Source organism: Callorhinus ursinus, unplaced genomic scaffold (assembly GCF_003265705.2).
Source record: "Callorhinus ursinus isolate GAN/ISIS: 27379988/994484 unplaced genomic scaffold, GSC_fseal_2.0 scaffold3, whole genome shotgun sequence".
NCBI classification, from domain to species: domain Eukaryota; kingdom Metazoa; phylum Chordata; class Mammalia; order Carnivora; family Otariidae; genus Callorhinus; species Callorhinus ursinus.
The window spans coordinates 8,792,744-8,810,445 of NW_027397065.1; the positions used below are offsets into that span (position 1 = coordinate 8,792,744).

General features: G+C 39.7%; 2 long non-coding RNA genes across 4 annotated transcripts in view; one reads left to right on the forward strand and one right to left on the reverse strand.

The window, feature by feature from the left end:
- Positions 1-17,702, forward strand: part of LOC112819928 (uncharacterized) — a 69,938-nt gene that overhangs the window by 37,430 nt on the left and 14,806 nt on the right. For 2 of the 3 annotated variants that reach the window (XR_012376803.1, XR_003206997.2), the window contains 2 exons: positions 8,602-8,717; positions 10,735-10,893. This is a non-coding gene — a long non-coding RNA (uncharacterized lncRNA). Of the gene's footprint in view, positions 1-8,601; positions 8,718-10,734; positions 10,918-17,702 lie in introns of all 3 variants that reach the window. The other variant, XR_012376804.1, reaches the window with a different exon arrangement.
- On the reverse strand, positions 1,528-14,815 carry LOC141371683 (uncharacterized). Its single transcript, XR_012376814.1, has 3 exons — positions 14,720-14,815; positions 3,867-3,998; positions 1,528-1,638 (listed from the first exon to the last, which is right to left on the reverse strand). It is a non-coding gene; the product is annotated as an uncharacterized lncRNA (long non-coding RNA).

Sequence of the window (17,702 nt, forward strand, 5' to 3'; positions counted from 1 at the left end):
TAAGCCCTTAATGAGTGGTAGCTATATTATTATTATTAATGTTTTATTCTTGAAATACAGTCAGTTCTTACTACTCATGGATTCCACATTTACGAATTTGCCTACTCCTACAATATATTTATGATCCTAAAATCAATACCTGTGGCACTTCCACAGTCATTTGCAGACAGGGGTATGCCCAGAGCAGTGAAAAATTGAGTTATCTGAAGGGCACATTTCTAACTGCCGTCAAACAAGGTGACACTATGCCTTCTTATTTTAGTTCTCATAGTGTAAAATGCCCTTTTCGTGGTCTATTTAGTGCCATGTTTTTCTCATTTTTGTGCCTTTTTTTTTTTTATTTCACTGTTTAAAACGGCCCCCAAGCATAGTCCTCAAGTGCTGGTCCCAAGTGCAGGAAGGCTGTGATGTGTGTTCTGTGTTATATATCAAGGTGGCATGAATTATAGTGTGGGCGGCCATGACATTATTGAATAAGTTGTCTTTAAACAGAAAAATACGTAAATAAAGTAATATATTGATCAGTTGACAAAAACACTGTGACCAAAGGCTTGCAGGAACCTAACTTTGTATTTTCCTTAGAAGCAATGCTTCACTGTTCACTAATTCAGTGTTCATGGCAACTTTCTAGAACAAAGCTACCCTGAATAATGAGAATCGACTGTATTTATATTGGAGCCTTGCTTTAAAAACACCTGCTATTTAGTAGAATGCTACATAAACAAGACTATTGGAATTCTCAGAATCACTTTATTCTAATAAATACCAGAAGTACCTACCTATGTCAGTATATGATGTAACCCAGCAAATATTAAGGATCAAGGTCAAATTTAATTTATGTCACTCTAACTAAGGTTCTCCTGGTTTTGTCTCAATTAAACTGGAAGGTGGTAAAATAAAATATGAACAGGATATACAAGAACATGGTTTTTATTTCTAAATACATGACTTAAATGAGAAGACACTGGAAAGAAGAACTATTTCTCACAGAGAGAAGCATCCTTCCCCTCAGCCTCACACCCAGAGCAGTACATTAAAGAACAAGAATTGCCTTGAGTAGGAGAGATCTTTCCCAAATCCTCTCCCTTATTGGGCTCCTGGAGGACAGACAGTCCCTCAAGTTGGCTACCAAATTAGCGAGTTTTCACATTTGTGGAAAGGTTTTGAATGCAATTATGGACAGGGGATCTTGGGAGTTAACACATTAAAATACTATCCATAATTATTGCCTAAACATCTCTCAGAAGATTAGCCTTGGCAGAGCATCAGGCACAAGGAAGTGAGAATTGGGAAGGGCAAATTTGAACCTGGGAGAAAGATCAGGAAAAGTCTACACTAAAACAGTGGTTCTTAAATCAGAGCGATTTAAGAAACATACCAGAAACAAACTAAAATACAAACACCCAGGGATTCTAACTGAGTAGGAATGGCTAGGGTCCCAGGAATCCTGATGCAGGTGTCCTGGACAACAGTTTAGGTGCTGATGGTGTGCGCAGCCCCCGTGGAAGAGTTTTTCCTACCACTCACCTGAATACATTTCTCTGCATTATACCAAGGATACAAGGCTTCGGTGGAGTGATCCTCTGGGAGAAGAAAATTTTCAAGGATGTGCTGAGAAGTCAGGGAGGATGAAGTGTTCTGAAAACAAAATTTGCCTGTATATAATTTTTCTATAACTGTTCCTGTTCCTTTTGGGGGCCTCGAAGGCCAAAAGAGAGATGATGTGTGGGTATTGTGCTGGCATGAGAATTCCGCAATAAAAGTGGTAATATTCATTGCTCTCCAATTTATGTTTTAATGCTGGTGATTCATGGGAAGGCAAATTTAGCTTCCTAAAATTTTAAACACTTATATTTACATGCCAAAAAACAGATGTGCCCAATCGTAATACTTTTCATATACTTCCATGGACAACTTCCTGAGGTGAAAAACTAGGTGCACTCATTCCTTGGGGTTACTAACTATGACCACCTTTACATTCATTCATCATCAAATTTGTTTCATTGACAAATCTGTATGGCACTTAAGGTACATTTAATGCCGATAAGCTTACATTCCAGTAGAGAAGACAGACAAACAACAAGTACAATAAATAAAGAGTACATTATGTATTATATCAGAAAGTGTTAAGTCCCATGGGAAAACATACATGGGAAAATATGCAGAGTGAGAGATAGGATTCCTCAGGCCCAGGGCAGTAGCTATTTATAATTTTACATAGGGTTTCACAGTAGGCCTGTCCTTTGGATGAAGACTTTCAGAAAATGGGGCAAATGACCATGTAGAATTCCAGGCAGTGGGACTGGCAAGGGCAGAAGCCTGAAGGCAGAGAGCCTGCATGGAATGTTCAAGGAGAGGAAGAGCAAGTGATCAATGAAGTGCAACCAGATGGCTCTGGTTGGGGAGAAGGAAGTCACCATGATGGAGGAGGTTCTGAGAGTAAGGAGCCTTATACACCACTGTAACAATTTTGGCTTTCACTATGAATGAAATAGGGAACCATTAACTGGGCTTGAGCAGAGAACTGATTCGATCTCACTTTTGTTTTTGAAAGATCATTCTAGCTGTCGTGTTGAGAGTAGCTTACTAGAGGGCAAGGCTGGAAGCAGAGAAAATGTTTGGGAGGTCAGCACAGTAATATAGCGAGAAGGTCCCGAAGTTTAGGTAGACCATGGCAGTCAGTAGCAGTGAAGAGCATGAGAAGCAGTTGCAGTCTGGATATATTCTGAAGGCAGAGCCATGGAAGTTTCCTAATAAATTAGATGTGGGATGTAAGAAAGAATTCAAGGATGTGTCTCTGGATTGAGCAAATGAAGGACAGAGGTGGCATTAACTGAGATGTCATCCTGTGTTTCACCTAGCACTGTGCCACTTTCAAAAGCCAATCAGGGGACACCTGGGTGGCTCAATCAGTTAAGCGTCTGCCTTTGGCTCAGGTCATGATCTCAGGGTCCTGGAATTGAGCCCCGCATCAGGCTCCCTGCTCAGCGGGGACCCTGTTTCTCCCTCTCCTGCTGCTCCCCTTGCTTGTGTGCGTTCACTATTTCTTTTTCTCTCTCTCTTTCTGACAAATAAATAAATCTTTTAAAAAAAAAAAAAGCCAATCAGTATGAAATTAATCACACTGAGGCATAGTACACATTGGTTAAGTGTGTAGCCTCCAGAGGTTGACTGCCTAGGTTCTAATCTTGACTCTCCACTTAGTAGCTGTGTGACTTTGAGTAAGTTACTTAACTTCTCTGTGTCAAAAAATTCTTTTTTTCTGTGAAATGGGGATACCTTGTAGAGTTGATATGATGTAGTGAATTCATATATGAAAGCACTGAAAAACAGAATCAGGCATGTATGTGTTAGCTAACAGTATTATTTAAATGCTAGATGTGAAGAAGTTTTGACTCTTTTTCCCATTTCTTGCCATAATGAGTCATGGTGACTTTTAGTTAGGAAGTTGTAAACCTTTCTGGGAACTTCAGAATAAAGGTTAAGTATGATTTTCTTTTGCCTGTTTGTCAGATGAGTGTTAGAGGGACAAAAGAAATAATACTTGGGACATGCCAGAGGAAACACACACATATTCACATATTAACATTAAAAGCAATTATTCTCAGATTTATGCTTCAGCCTTTAATTATGTTAGAATAAAGAGGGGAAATGTTCAAAAAAGAGACCTTAGATATCATCTAGTTTAACCCAGTCTTTCTTCATTCCACATTGTTATGTAACCTAGATGACAGTGTCCAGGTGTCGCCTGCTCAGGAGCAACTAGACCTTTCATATTGACAGAAGATCAACTGAAGCCCTTTTTATAAATATGGGGGAAACTCAGCATCGATCTCAATATCTTCATCCTTGAGGCGCTTACTTACATTTCTCTTCATTCTTTACCAATTTGCCATTCTCTCTTGAGATCTCAGGCTCTGCCCCTCTCTGATGTCCTTTTTCGATCCTATTCCCAGCATTGGACGCAGCCTGGTTTACTCCAATTTCACGAAGCATCACTGATACAAGGTCAAGTGCACAAAGGCTCTATTAGAATTGGAATTTGTATTAACAGTAAAGGGTTACAGAGCTGCACAGTACAGGAAACAACTTCAAAATCCTTACTGTCACTCTCCTACAATCTAGCAGTTAATTCCTATCATAGAGAGTTTCTAGGTCTCCTGAGCATATTGCTTCTAGTTATATTTTTGACACCACAGTTCTCTTCTCTCCTAAGTCATCCGTGTCTCCAAGCCTTGTGAATTCTTCTTTTGCCTTGCAAAGCAGTTTAAACTCGAGCTTAACTTTTGCCTTGTAAACTATGTCTTTCAGTGTTTCCCCTTCCTTAGCAAGCATTATATTGGTATATTGGTAAACATAGGAGACATTCATTCCAACCCCATCAGTTGTGTCCACCAACTATTCTAGAAGGCAAAACCTGGCGTTTATTCATTCAATAACATTAATTGAGCTCTATATCAGGTACTGGGCTGGGCCCTGTTGAGGTAACAAAAAGCAAATTAGGTAGTGACTTTGCACTTGCCAACTTAGGGTCAACTGACATAGATAGATGATATTTAAAAAAAATTTACCCAAACATATACTGCAAATTATGAAGAGTATTAAGAGAAAAGTATAGGGAACTGTGAGGGTTTCTAGCAGATTGAGCTCATCTAGTGCAGATGGATAAAGAAGGCTTCCTGGAACTGAGATTAGATCTGAATGATAGGAAGGAATAAAGGGAGCAAAATGAACAACTAAGAGACCAGTGTGGCTTAGGCAGGAGAGCGAGGCAGAAGGTGGACCTGCAGGGTCTCAGATAATGTTGACCTTAATGTGGTCTATAGCAAGGGAAAATACCTGTCACTTAAGCCACCTTGGCTGCTCCAGGAGGGAAGGGAATAGAGCAGAAGTAGAAACAGGAGGCCAGCAAGGAAGCTGTTGGAGAAATCCAAGCAAGAATTTATGGTGGAATAGTCTAGGGGGCCAGCAGTGCACATGGCAGGAAGAGTGTGTGTCAAATTGTTCTCTCTCTCTGTGTGCTACATTTCACCCCACAGGACCTGTGGCACATCCTATTCTTCAAATAAAGAGAAGCAAAGATATGTCTATTTCCAGGTTGCTCAGCCTCAGCGCTATGAACATTTTGGATGGGACCATTCTTTGTTAGAGGGGCTGTCCTGTGTATTATAGGATGGCTATAATCCTATAGGAGGCTCAGCCTCCCTGACCTCTACTCACTAGATGCCCATAGCACCTTCCCCTCTTCCTGGGTTATGACAACCAAAACTGTGTCCAGACATTACCAAATGTCCCCTGGAGTTTGGCAAAGGTAGGCGAGATGCAAAATCACCCCTGTTGAAAACTGGTCTATATGAAACATAGATATTCATTTGTTTGAAATTATCTGAGGAATGTTCAAAATTTCCAGACTGGCTTCTCTGAAAATAATTGAGATGCAAAGCACAACAAAACTGAATGTTTTTGGACCATTGAAATTTCAAGTTTTGTGGATAATGAGGAAAAAAAGACACTGATTTGGAAAAGGGGTTTTGTCTATTACCAAATGTTTCATTATTTTAAACTAAGTTTTCTAAAAACCTTCTATCACTATAGGAAAGAAAAATACAACAACCCCCCCTTTTTTTTTTTTAAAGATCTTCTTTTTAAGTCATCTCTACACCTAACATGGGGCTTGAGCCCACAACTCTGAGGTCCAGAATAGCATGCTGTACAGCCAGGTGCCCCCCAGAAAATCTTTTTTGCCTAAACTTTTTAAAAAGACATTTCTCAAGGTTTTCTTCTTTTAACTCTGACACAATCTCCCAGAACAAGTGAGATATGCTCCTGATTATTTACACAACCTTTCCTTAAGAGGAAGGAGGCAGACTGCAAGCAAATACTGACAATAACTTAGAAGCATTTTGACTGATGATTCTTTTTTCCTCTTCTTGAACATAGGGCTTGAATTATTTTATTTTATTGTTTTAAAATTTTATTTATTTTGAGGAAGTTACCAAATTACTTGATTTGAAGGAAGAGAACAAATGAAAGAACTTGAGTTGATGTTTTGGTACAGAGCCTGGATATTTTAGATTCACACAAAAAATAATTCATGTTTAAGGCTATTAGAAATTCCACTAAATGCTTTATAATTGAAGACTGACAAAAAATTGTGTTGAGTAAAGTACCATCTAAATATCTCTAAATTTGGGTTGCCTGGCTGACTCAGTCAGTGAAGCATGTGACTCTTGATCTTGGGGTTGTGGGTTTGAGCCCCATATCAAGTGTAGAGATTACTTAAAAAAAAAATCCCTAAATTTAACTAGCTGTTGACGCTCACAGGTGGACAAAAAATTAGCCCTAAATAAGTTTGTTAAATAGTTCATAACTTGCTTTAAAGAAGGTAAAGTCAAATTAGAATAAGGGTTTTAATGTTACCGGTCTGATTGAGAGTGGATCTGTTAGTCTTTTGGTAGTACATAAGGCTTTCCCTTGTCCCTGCCCCCACTTCCTCAAGACCTCCCCGCTTCCCTAAGTCAGGATAACCATAAACTGTCCTTTAGGCAGACTGCTGTCAAAGTCTTCATGGCACGAAAAATTCCCTTGGATTTTGTTTGTCTTTACCCTTTCATAGATCTGTTCAACTGAGTGATCTGTGCTTCAGTTTCCAAATCATTATTGGCAGAAAACTGGAGTGTAGAAAGATTTATTGTTTTTAATTTAAAGCATTGCATTCTGAATGTAGACTACAAAATATAATCTTTGCTAGGCTCATTTCTTAAACTCCAAGCACTTCAGCACCATCACATAGTCCAGGAGCCCTTAATATTGTTTCCAGCTTTTCCCCCAGGATATTTTTTCTTTCAGAGAAATGTTCACTTGCAAGTCCAGCAGGAGCTTATAAGAATCTGAGCTAACAAACACTGTGGGATCACACTAGAATTCCCTTTAGGCACTTTCACGTTTTAAAATCTTGGAAGATTTTGATCTTTCTTTTACACAATTGATCACTGAAGCTAAACTCTGAAACATAATCGTCAGATCATCAGAACGTTTTGCACTGTGTGTTTTGCACGTCAGCCTAGCAAAAGCACACAACTTTCTGCAAGGGCCGAGAGGCCCCGATGGAGCATACGTGTCACAGTAGACCGAGCACGTGTGCACAATGTGGCTTTTTCTCTAACATAGACAATCTGTGTCTCACAGATCACAGTCCCGGCCTACAATCTGGACAATCAAGTTCTTCCCTCACAGTGATTTATCTTAAGAGAAAACAGAACCCCTGCCGTGTCATTTTCCATTTCATATACCCTATGTCTTAGAAAAACAATATACATCGCAGGCTATGGGTGGCAAATACTGTCCCCAAATTGAATTTTTGGATTAGAGGGAGCCTTAGGAAACTGGTTCATGCCCAGATACTCATCAAAAGAGAGGCAGAATATTGCAGTGCGTAGAAAAGACCTGTCTTCTAGTCCTGTGGAAATTGTGTGTCCACGTGCGTGTGTGCATAATATGTCATTTCGCTTTTCTGATCCTGTTAGCTTTTCCGTGAATAATATCATATTCATACACTTCAAGATGTCTTTGACTTGAAGATGCACCATTATTTTAGGTATCATTAAGAAAGAAAAATGGTGAGGGGATGGGTGAAATAGGCAATGGGGATTAAGGAGTGCACTTGTGATAAGCACTGGGTGATTAAAGTAAAAACTTAAAAAAAAAACAGGTGTAGACATCTAGGTCAATGGACAAGATTAAGGGTCCAGAAATAGACCCACATTCAAAACGTCAATTGATTTTTTTTGGTTGTTTGTTTACAAAGACATGAAGGCAATTCAATACAGGATAGCTTTTTTCTTTTTTTAAATAAATGGTCTTGGAATATGTGGATATCTACATGGAAAAAAGAAACATGACCCTTACCTCAAAAAGAAAAAAAAAATGATGCCAATTAAAGTATGACATAATTCTTTTTATCACTTAGAATTATTGCTTATTTTTGATATTTGTGGTTTTTTTAAGTTAGCTTTTTTTTTTAATTAAGTAAGCTCTATGCCCAACATGGGACTTAAACTCATGACCCCAAGATCTACTTTTAATATTCGAAAAAGTTCTTTTAGACTTAGATATAAATTTTTGTCATACTTTATTCTTTTTAAAATTTTCTTTTTATTTTAGAGAGAGAGAGAGAGAGAAAGGGGGGTTAGAAGGGGCAGAGGGAGAGGAAGAGAGAAACTCAAGTAGACTCTGTGCTCAGCGTGGAGCCCCACACGGGGCTTGATCTGACGACCCTGACATCATGACCTGAGCTGAAACCAAGAGTCAGATGCTTGACTGCACCACCCAGGCACCCCAGTACTTTACTCTTGTATATAGAAAAAGGAAAATAGAAACCAAATAATCAGTTAAGGTATTCTGAAATTTTCCTTGGAGTCCAGCTTTTCAGATTTACTTTTGAATCATATTTATCAATGTGTTTGGATATTGGATGTTAATGCAGCATTTTCAAAATAGACAGCTTTACTATAATTATTATGCATTCCCCCCCCCAAGCTTCTAACACTATTTACAAGTCTTGATGCTGTGGCTTTTTTTTTTTTTTTATCTTATCAAAAGGTGTCATCAGAAGGCTTCTGGACAAGAGCTGCAACTCAACTGGTCCTGAAATGCCATGGGTTTAGAGTTTTCAATGTTGCCACAAGAAATAACTACAAGTTTGTACATCAACAATGGCAAGTGCATTGCAATTCCTGCCTGGCCCACAAGGATAGCAAGATACTAACCAGTTCAGAGATGTTAAAATGTGAAATAAAAGTGTGTTTCTTAGAATCAAAGTATTGATTCACAAAAACAGATGAGGTTGTTGTGACTTTGTAAAATGACTTAGTACATTTTAAACATCATGCTTATGTAAGACTTTTTAATTTTGGTATTCCTGTGTCCACTGGGATAATAAGAGAGGTTGCCATGGAGAATATTATGTCTGCTAGGTTTTCGAAGAACACCATCAGACTCAGAGGCCAAGGCAGCTCCTTAAGGGGTGTTATTTTTAGAGGTCAAAGTGGTCACCTTTCCTCCTTACTATATCTTACATCCCTGCCAGAGTCTCTGAAATTCCAGAGTATTTAAATTCTTTTAGGGAAGATGCATGTTAAAAACATAGACAGTATAGAAGAAGGGGTGTGTTAATCTATTATTAGTCAATAACACCTTGGCTTAAGGTTGTTTATCAGAATAATTTTGGAATTGACAGCCTACTTAGAAACTAATCTATGGACATGTAATGAGAAGAGAATAGTTGCAAAGTGATAAACATGTACAAAGTGGCAGAGTATGGCATAAAAGAAATATATCAATGCTGTACATGTTACCAGGATCACAACCTACCTAACCCCAGCAAATGACCATGTTAACCGACCTTAAAGGTCTTGAGATGGACGGTTGATTCTGGAAATACTTAGGATATCTATCAAGTCATGTCATCAGGGCGTTTAAAAAAATAATTATGTTCTTTAAAATGGGGCTATTGTAGCATAGTGGGTAAAGAATGGGTGACTTGCTGAGTGTGATTTTTGAGAACTTCCTATCCCTGTTTTATCCCTCACCTTCCCCATCCACAATGGGGGTGGTAACCATGCTCACTTGTATACGTGAGCATTCCTTTCACTTTGTCCTCTGCTGGCCACCCTTGTCATTGCTGAATGCATGCTGCCGTTTCTGGCATCATTTCTAGACATAACAACATTCAATGGAAGAAGATAGGATGTTTTTTCCTTCCGTTTTCCTTTAAGGGAGAGGAAATATTTCCCAGATGCCTTGTCGTTCATTGGCTAGAATTAATTCACATGATCTTTCTTAACCCATCACTGGCAAGTGGAGAGGGTTTACTGTCATCACTTACCAACTAGGATTCCCTCCTTAGTCACCTGTGAGGGATGGATGCCCTGAATAAAGAGGAATTCTGTCAACAGAGAAGTACGTGGGAATGGCTGTACGCTGACCCACTGAACAGTTCTGTTATACTCTTCCTTAGGATTATTGGAAAGCTACGTGATAGAACTTCTGTGAAGTACTTAGTAATAATATCGCAATGGCAAATACTTCTGTGATACTTGCTGTGTGCACTACATTGTCCTATCCATGGACAGCTGTAAATATACAGTAATCATCACAAAAGCCTCATGAGTCATTTGTGTGATTGTTACCTCCTTTTTACATATGCAGAAACTGGGCAGAGTGGTTAAGTAACTTGCCTAAGGTTTTACAGCTTGTAGGTGGCTATGCTGGGATTAGAATCCTGCTTTGTGGTCCAGAGCACATGGGCTTAACCACGCTCCTGGTAAATAGTAAGTGTTCAACCCCTGTGAGCTATGACCGTCATCTGTGCTGACCTATGTTCCTTAGGCAACATTTACAGATTTTTGTCTTCTTGTTTTGTTCTTTGAAGAGACGGAAAGATACATTTTTAAAAATGTATAGAAGGGGTTTGAATAAAAATGGAATAGAAGTGTTTGAAAAACACTTCAAACTTTCTGTCATAGCCTATTAGTGGGTCATAAAGTCTATTTAATGAGTCACAACCAGCATTTAAAAAGATAAAATATAATACAATAGGATAAGATAAAGCAATGGAATCAAATAAAAAATATCAAGCATACCCCTTATAGTAACTTTTGTCTCCATTTCAATTATATGTTCATTTTGTGTATTTGTTCCAGGTTGCCAAGTAAAATGTATTTTTAATTTTAGGTTGTGGTCAGAAAAAGCTAGAAAAACCTACTATAAAATCTTGCTACTCGAAGAGTGACTAAGCAGCATCACAACCTCTGGGAGCCCCTTAGAAATGTACACTCCGGCTCCACCCTAGGACCTGCTGCCTGGGAATCTGTGTTGTAACAAGAGACCCAGGTATTTCTTGTATATTCGCTGAAGGTAAAGAAGCCCTGCTCTAATGCTGGCTGTGTTCTGCCTAATTACACGTGCCCTGCACAGAGTATTCTCAAAATGTGGGGGGTGAGGAGAAGTGAACGTAGTTGGAAAATGATGCTCAAATGATCTGCTCCCCAGGTTCCTTTAAGTGGACTTCCCTACAGAATAACTCAGAGAAATGGCTCCCTGACTTTCCTTTTTCTTCTTTTCCTTTTTTGGGACTGAACGGTGATTTTTTTTTTTCCTGATTAGCTGATTTTACACACACATACTCTATACGCACACATTTCCAGTTTCTCTTGAAAAAAACTGGAAAATCTGACAACACGAGGCTAACATTTCTATAGGGCAGCAATCAGCTGGAGCTGGGTACAGTCCATGCCCTGTGGACAGAGCACTGAGCCTCAGTCCTCGCCACTCCCCCGCACAGTCTGCTCATACACAGTACTTGCCTGCTCACTGAGAGCACTCAATTTTGTGATCCCTGCGATATATTATCCTGATTTTAAATCTTTCTTCATGGATCTTAATCTGTGGTCATTAGATCTTCTTTGGACTTTCCTACTGAGAATGATTAAAAAAAAAAAAAAAAAAGGCTCTGCACCAGCAACAGAATTTAGTAAAAGTGTTATCATCTCAACCATGACAAAAATATATGGCTCTGGATCTCCTGCTGCTTAATTGTCTTCCTCGGTTTTTATACTGCTGACCCCGATTCTGCTTCTAAGAAAGTGGGACCCAGACTTTTTGCCATTGTCTTATGATTATTCCTCAATTCTTCTTAGTGGGGTTTTGGTCTTCCTAAATATGTGCCATTGCCTTGCCTCTTCAGATGTTCATCCCATCGTTTTATTTATTTGATCGGAGACTAGTTTGTTGTTCTGAGAGGACAAATTAATGTAATGTCAATTTAGTGTACTCAGAGTGCCTCAGGCTGTGGAATGGACCAGCCTTGACAGGGATGCAGTATTGGAGAGTAGTTACAAATGTCCTTAGAAAGCATTTGGGGTATGAATTGGGTCAGAGTGAGACACACAGAATGAAAAGTTCTGAATTCCCTCCTGTGAATAATCATTTCCTCATTGTAATGGGTTTAGCTTAGTGCTCCCTTCTATAAGAAAGATGTTTCTGGTTGTGTGTAATTGAAGACCAGATTCAAATTGGCAACGAAGGAAATTTACTGGCTCACAGAGTCAAAAAGTGCAGCATAATCAGATCAAGGCTCCAGTTCTACTTCTCTTTTGAGTCTGTCAGCTCTGCCCCTCTCAGTATCTGCTTCATTTTTAGACTTGCTTCCTATATAGTAAATAAGTAGCTACCTTGTTGCTAAGAACAAGGAAATTTCCCAGAAATCCTCACAAAAATCTTATATCCATCCCTCGTCAGCACTGGGCCATTTGCCCATCCTTGAATGATTCAGGGTAGCCAACATAACCAGTCAGAGCTAACCAGGGCTTACTCTTTATTAGCTCATCCATACTGCATGGCTGAATGGGTGGGGTAGGGAAAACTAGTCCAGTGTCCAGAAAGCTGGACAGAGCCACCTTCTTTAGAAGTTATACAGCCAGGAAGAAGCTTCATTAATCATGACCATCCTCTCAGTTGCTACCTCACATATAGAAAAAAAATACTTTGTATGGTAGCCCTTCTTTTCTTTCATGAGGATGAAACACTGATCATAAAAGGATAAGTACTGGTTATACTGACAGGCTGCCATAGCAAAATGCTGTAGACGGGGAAGCTTGAACAATAGATACTTATTTTCTCACAGTTCTGGGGGCTGGCAAGCCCAAGAGTAGCATGCCAGCGGTTGGGTTCTGGTGGCTTGCAGACGGCCACCTTTTTGCTGTGTCCTCACATGGCAGAGAGAGAGAGAAAGAGAGAGACAGAGGGAGAACTCTCTCATCCTCTTCTTCTAAGGTCCTAATCCTACCAGATTAGGGCACTACCCTTTTGACTTCATCTACCCTAAATTCACTTCTAAAGATCCTGTCTTTGGAAAGTCGCATTGGGCATTAGGGCTTCACCATATTAATTAGAGGGGGGACAGCCTGAGTATATAGCAGTGCCCAAATGTTAACCATTGCCCAAGTATTTTTTGAGCATCTGTTCTGTACTCAGGCTGGACCAGGCATTGTGATCATTGGGGGTGTGGTGGGATGGGATGAAATACTCACTGAGAAGGCAATCATAAACTAGAACAGACGCTGTGAGATAGAAGAAATGCTGAGGGAACTCCAGAGGGGCAGGGATCAATGAAGAGTAGAATGGCTCAAAGCTTTATGGAGGAGTTGAGGCCTAAGCTAGGATTTGGAGTCAGTGAAAGAAAATAAGAACTATGTGACAGGATAAAAATCCAGACTAGGAGGGTAACAATGGGGATGGAGGGAAAGGGTCAGGTACCAGAGAGGTCTTACAAAACAGAGTGAGAAAACTTTCTAACTGACTGGCATGGAGAGGACTTCCTAACTGAGGCAAGGAGTGAATGGGTGAGGGGAGTGGTTCTTTCAACAGAGATCAGAAATTCCAGAAGGAAGGAAGGTATGGGGAGTGGGGTGAGGTACATGGGGAAAGATGAGGAGTTCTTTTTAGAAATAACAGCTTTTAAAAGCTGGAGAATTTACTAAGTAAAATATCTGTGATGTCATTGAGCATAAGGGCAAGGAGATGAGAAAAAGTAGGACTGGAGATGATAGATATTCGAATCATTATCATAGGGTTGCTAGTTGAAGCTAAGGAAATGAGTGATCTATTTGAGAAAGTATGTAGAGAGATGTATGGAAAGAAAAGAGCTAATAATCATCATGACCCTGAAGGATCTAGCAATAGCACATGGTGTAACGGTGTACGACTATTGAAAATTTAATGGATTTAGTTCTGATTTTCTCAGGGTATACACAGCACTTAGTGTTATGTAAAAGGAACATTTCTTTGTCGGTTTGATGACTGAATAGATGAATGTTAGAAGTTGAAAATCCAAAATGCCTACTGTGCACCAGAGCTGTTTTAAGATCAGGCAGCTTCCCCACTTCCATTTAATTGATTGTTGTGATCATTATTTATGACTTACATTATTTATGACTTACGGATGAGCTAAAATGTTTCTCCCATCCCACAAAGGGGTTAATTAGCTCCGTGTTCAGAGGCGTCCTCCGACTGTCATACTAGTCCAAGTATATTCACTGAGGCACTCCCAGTGGGCGGGGATCCTGGAAGAGCACTGTGCTGTGACCTAGTTTTCCCCCTTGTTAGCAGGTCCTTTCTCCTGGGCCTACCTCTGCCTTCCCTTTGCAGTTCTGCTCTCATGGGCCTTTCTCCCCATACGAGCCGCTGCTGCTAATGACCGGGTTCACCTTTGTGCAGACGATGTGGAGTGGTCTTTCTTTGAATTTCCTACTCCTCCCTTTGGAGCTCAGAGCTGCTCCCAACTGAACCCAATATTTTAGATCCTCGAACCTCTTCTCTTCTAGCAGTATTTGCCATTCTAGTGTCTAGTTCTTGTGGAGTCCTGGTGTGGAAGAATGAATTTTATGCTACCTTGGGGCTTTCTGAAGACAAAGCCTCGATTCAGATGAGGAGCTAATAAATAATATGTGTAGTGTTATAATAAAATTCTAGGACTTTAAATCCAGACAGTCTTGGATGTGAATCATTAGGCTTTAATTTGACATGTGTGTCATTTGGGACAGCTGCTCACCCTTCTTGAAAACAGTTTCCCCAACTAAAGGTAAGTGTGACATCTGTCTTTGAAAGTGGCGGTAAGGATAAACAAGGTAGATGAACATAAAGAGACCTTGCACAGTACCTGGCATATCGCAGGAGCTTCATAGGATGGTATTTTGTGTGACAGGCCAAAGCAAAATACACGTGTGCCATTTCTCCACTTCACAAATCACCCTGCATGGGCTTATGAGGAAGAAGATTAAGGCAGACAGACATACAATCTTTCCCCTAATGTAGGAATATATACTCCAGGTTCTACCTGGTCAGAGCTTTTCGATTTCTATGATGTTATTTTGTTAGCTAGTGCTTCAGTGTACTGAAGAATCGTACCTTAGAGAACTAAACAAGTTAATAGACTTTCCTTAAATTGGAGCAATTTTCTTCTCCTCTATTGAATCAAGAAAGCTGTCAAAGAAGCATAGAATGGTGGAGATAATACCCTAAGGTAACAAAACTCCATTATGTTGTATTCCGTTAGAACTGAGCCGAAGGTATTTCGGAAAGAAATTTCACTGTGAAATAAGAGGGGATTGTAGCCTGAACTTTGTACTGTGTTTTTCTCCAGGTTTTTCTATTGTGTACCTTAGTAGCGTTGTCCCAAATGGAAATATCCCAGGTTCACTTTTTACTCTTGAGAGAATCTAGTGTTAACACTAAATTGGAGATTATCTTTAAAGTAAACAACATTAAGGCGAACAGAGAAATATTCAGCTTCCCTTCGAAGGAACATTTTGACTTGCCTATCATCTTCCTCCCTCCGTTTATGTAAGCCAGAGTCAGTGGTATCTTTCCCATAAATAAGCAGGCAGGTGACTTCGCAGCTGCTCTTGAGTAAGAGCCGGATCTTTTTAGAAGTTTTATTCTCTTCTGACTCCAACCAACCAAGGCTCAACTACTCTATGAATTAATGTTTGTTGTCCTAACTTTAAGAAACCAAATATATTCCTTATTTACTAGTCACATCCTGAAATGTTTTAGATCTATATCTTAGCATTAGGAGTATATATTAAAATTGTTCAATGCTATAGGTGAAAATACACATCTTCATGCTAGAATTGGGAAGATTCTTTTTTTTTTTTAAGATTTTATTTACCCAATTTGACAGCGAGAGAGGGAACACAAGCAGTGGGGGTGGGAGAGGGAGGAGCAGGCCTCCCGCTGAGCAGGGAGCCCGATGTGGGGGTCAATGTGGGGCTCGATCCCAGGACCCCGGGATCATGACCTGAGCCTAAGGCAGAGGCTTAACGACTGAGCCACCCAGGAGCCCCTAGAATTGGGAAGATTCTAATTACCTTGAGCAAGAAAGAGACTTTTACCTAAATAACCAAACCAATCCCAAATTGCATCTAGGCACACCCCATTTTATTGCACTGTGCTTTTTTGCACTTTGTGGATACTTTGGTTTTTTTTACAGATTGAAGTCTGATGGCAATCTTGTGTCAAGCAAGTCTTTCTGGGCCATTTTTCCAACAGCATTTGCTCACTTTGTGTCCCTGTGTCACATTTTGGTAATTCTCCCCATATTTCAAACTTTTTCATTATTATTATATTTGTTATGGTGATCTCTGATCAGTGATTTTTGATGTTGCTGTTAAAATTGTTTTGAGACAGCATGAACCACACCCCTGTAAGACCATGAATTTAAGTGATAAATGTGTGTGTTCCGACTGCTTCACTGATGGGCCATTCCCCATCTCCCTCCCTCTCTCCTTGGGCCTCCCTATTCCCTAAGACACAACAGTATTGAAAGGAGGCCAATTAATAACTCTGCAATGCCCTCTTAGTGTTCAAGGAAGAGTCACATGTCTCTCACTTTAAATCAAAAGCTAGAAATAAATAAAGCTTAGTGAGGAAGGCACCTCAAAAGCTGAGATAGGCCAAAAGATTGGCCTCTTGTGCTAAACAGTTGTCCAAGTTATGAATGCAAAGAAAAGGTTCTGGAGGGAAATTAAAAGTGCCATTCCAGTGAACATGTGAATGATAAGAAAGTAAAATAGCCTATTGTTGATATGGAGAAAATTTTAGTGGTTAAAGATAAGACCAAATTAGCCACAACATTCCCTTAAGTCAAAACCTAATCCTTTAATTCTATGAAGTCTGAGAGAGGTAAGGAAACTACAGAAGAAAAGTTTGAAGCTAGCAGAGTTTGGTGCATGAGGTTTAGGGAAAGAAGCCGTCTCCATAACAGTAAAAGTGCAAGGTGTAGCAGCAAGTGGTGATGGAGAAGTGGCAGCATGTTATCTAGAAGGTTTAGCTAAGATACTTAATGGAAGTGGCTACACTAAACAACAGATTTTCATTGTAGATGAAACAGTTTTATACTGGAAGAAGAGGCCTTCTAGGACTTTCATAGATGGAGAGGAGAAGTCAATGCCTTGCCTCAGAGCTTCACAGCATAGGCTGACTCTCTTATTAGGGGCTAATACAGCTGGTGACTTTAAATTGACACCAATGCTCATTTACCATCCTGAAAATCCCAGGGACCCAAACAGTTATGCTAAATCTATTCTGCCTGTGCTCTATAAATGGAATAACAAAGCCAGGAAGAAATATATTTTGTAAGACTGTAGCTGCCATAGATAGTGATTCCTCTGATGGATCTGGGCAGTCAGTTGAAAACCTTCTGGAAAGAATTCATCATTTTAGATGCCATTAAGAACATCTGTGATTCATGAAAAGAGGTAAAAGTATCAACATGAATAGGAGTTTGGAAGAAGTTACTCCATCCCTCATGGATGACACTGAGGGGTTTAAACTCCAGTGGAGGAAGGAACTGCAGATGTGGTGGAAAGAGCAAGAGAACTAGAATTAGAAGTGGAGCCTGAAGATGTAACTGAATTTCTGCAACCTCATGATAGAACTTGAACAGATGAAGAGTTGCTTCTTATGGATGAGCAAAGAAAGTAGTTTCTTAAGATACAATCTGCTCCTGGTGAAGATGCTGTGAAGACTGCTGAAATGACAATAAGAGTTTTAGAATATCATGTGACTTAGTTTATAAGATAGCAGCAGGGTTTGAGAGGATTGATTTCAATTTTGATAGTTCTACCATAGATAAAATGCTA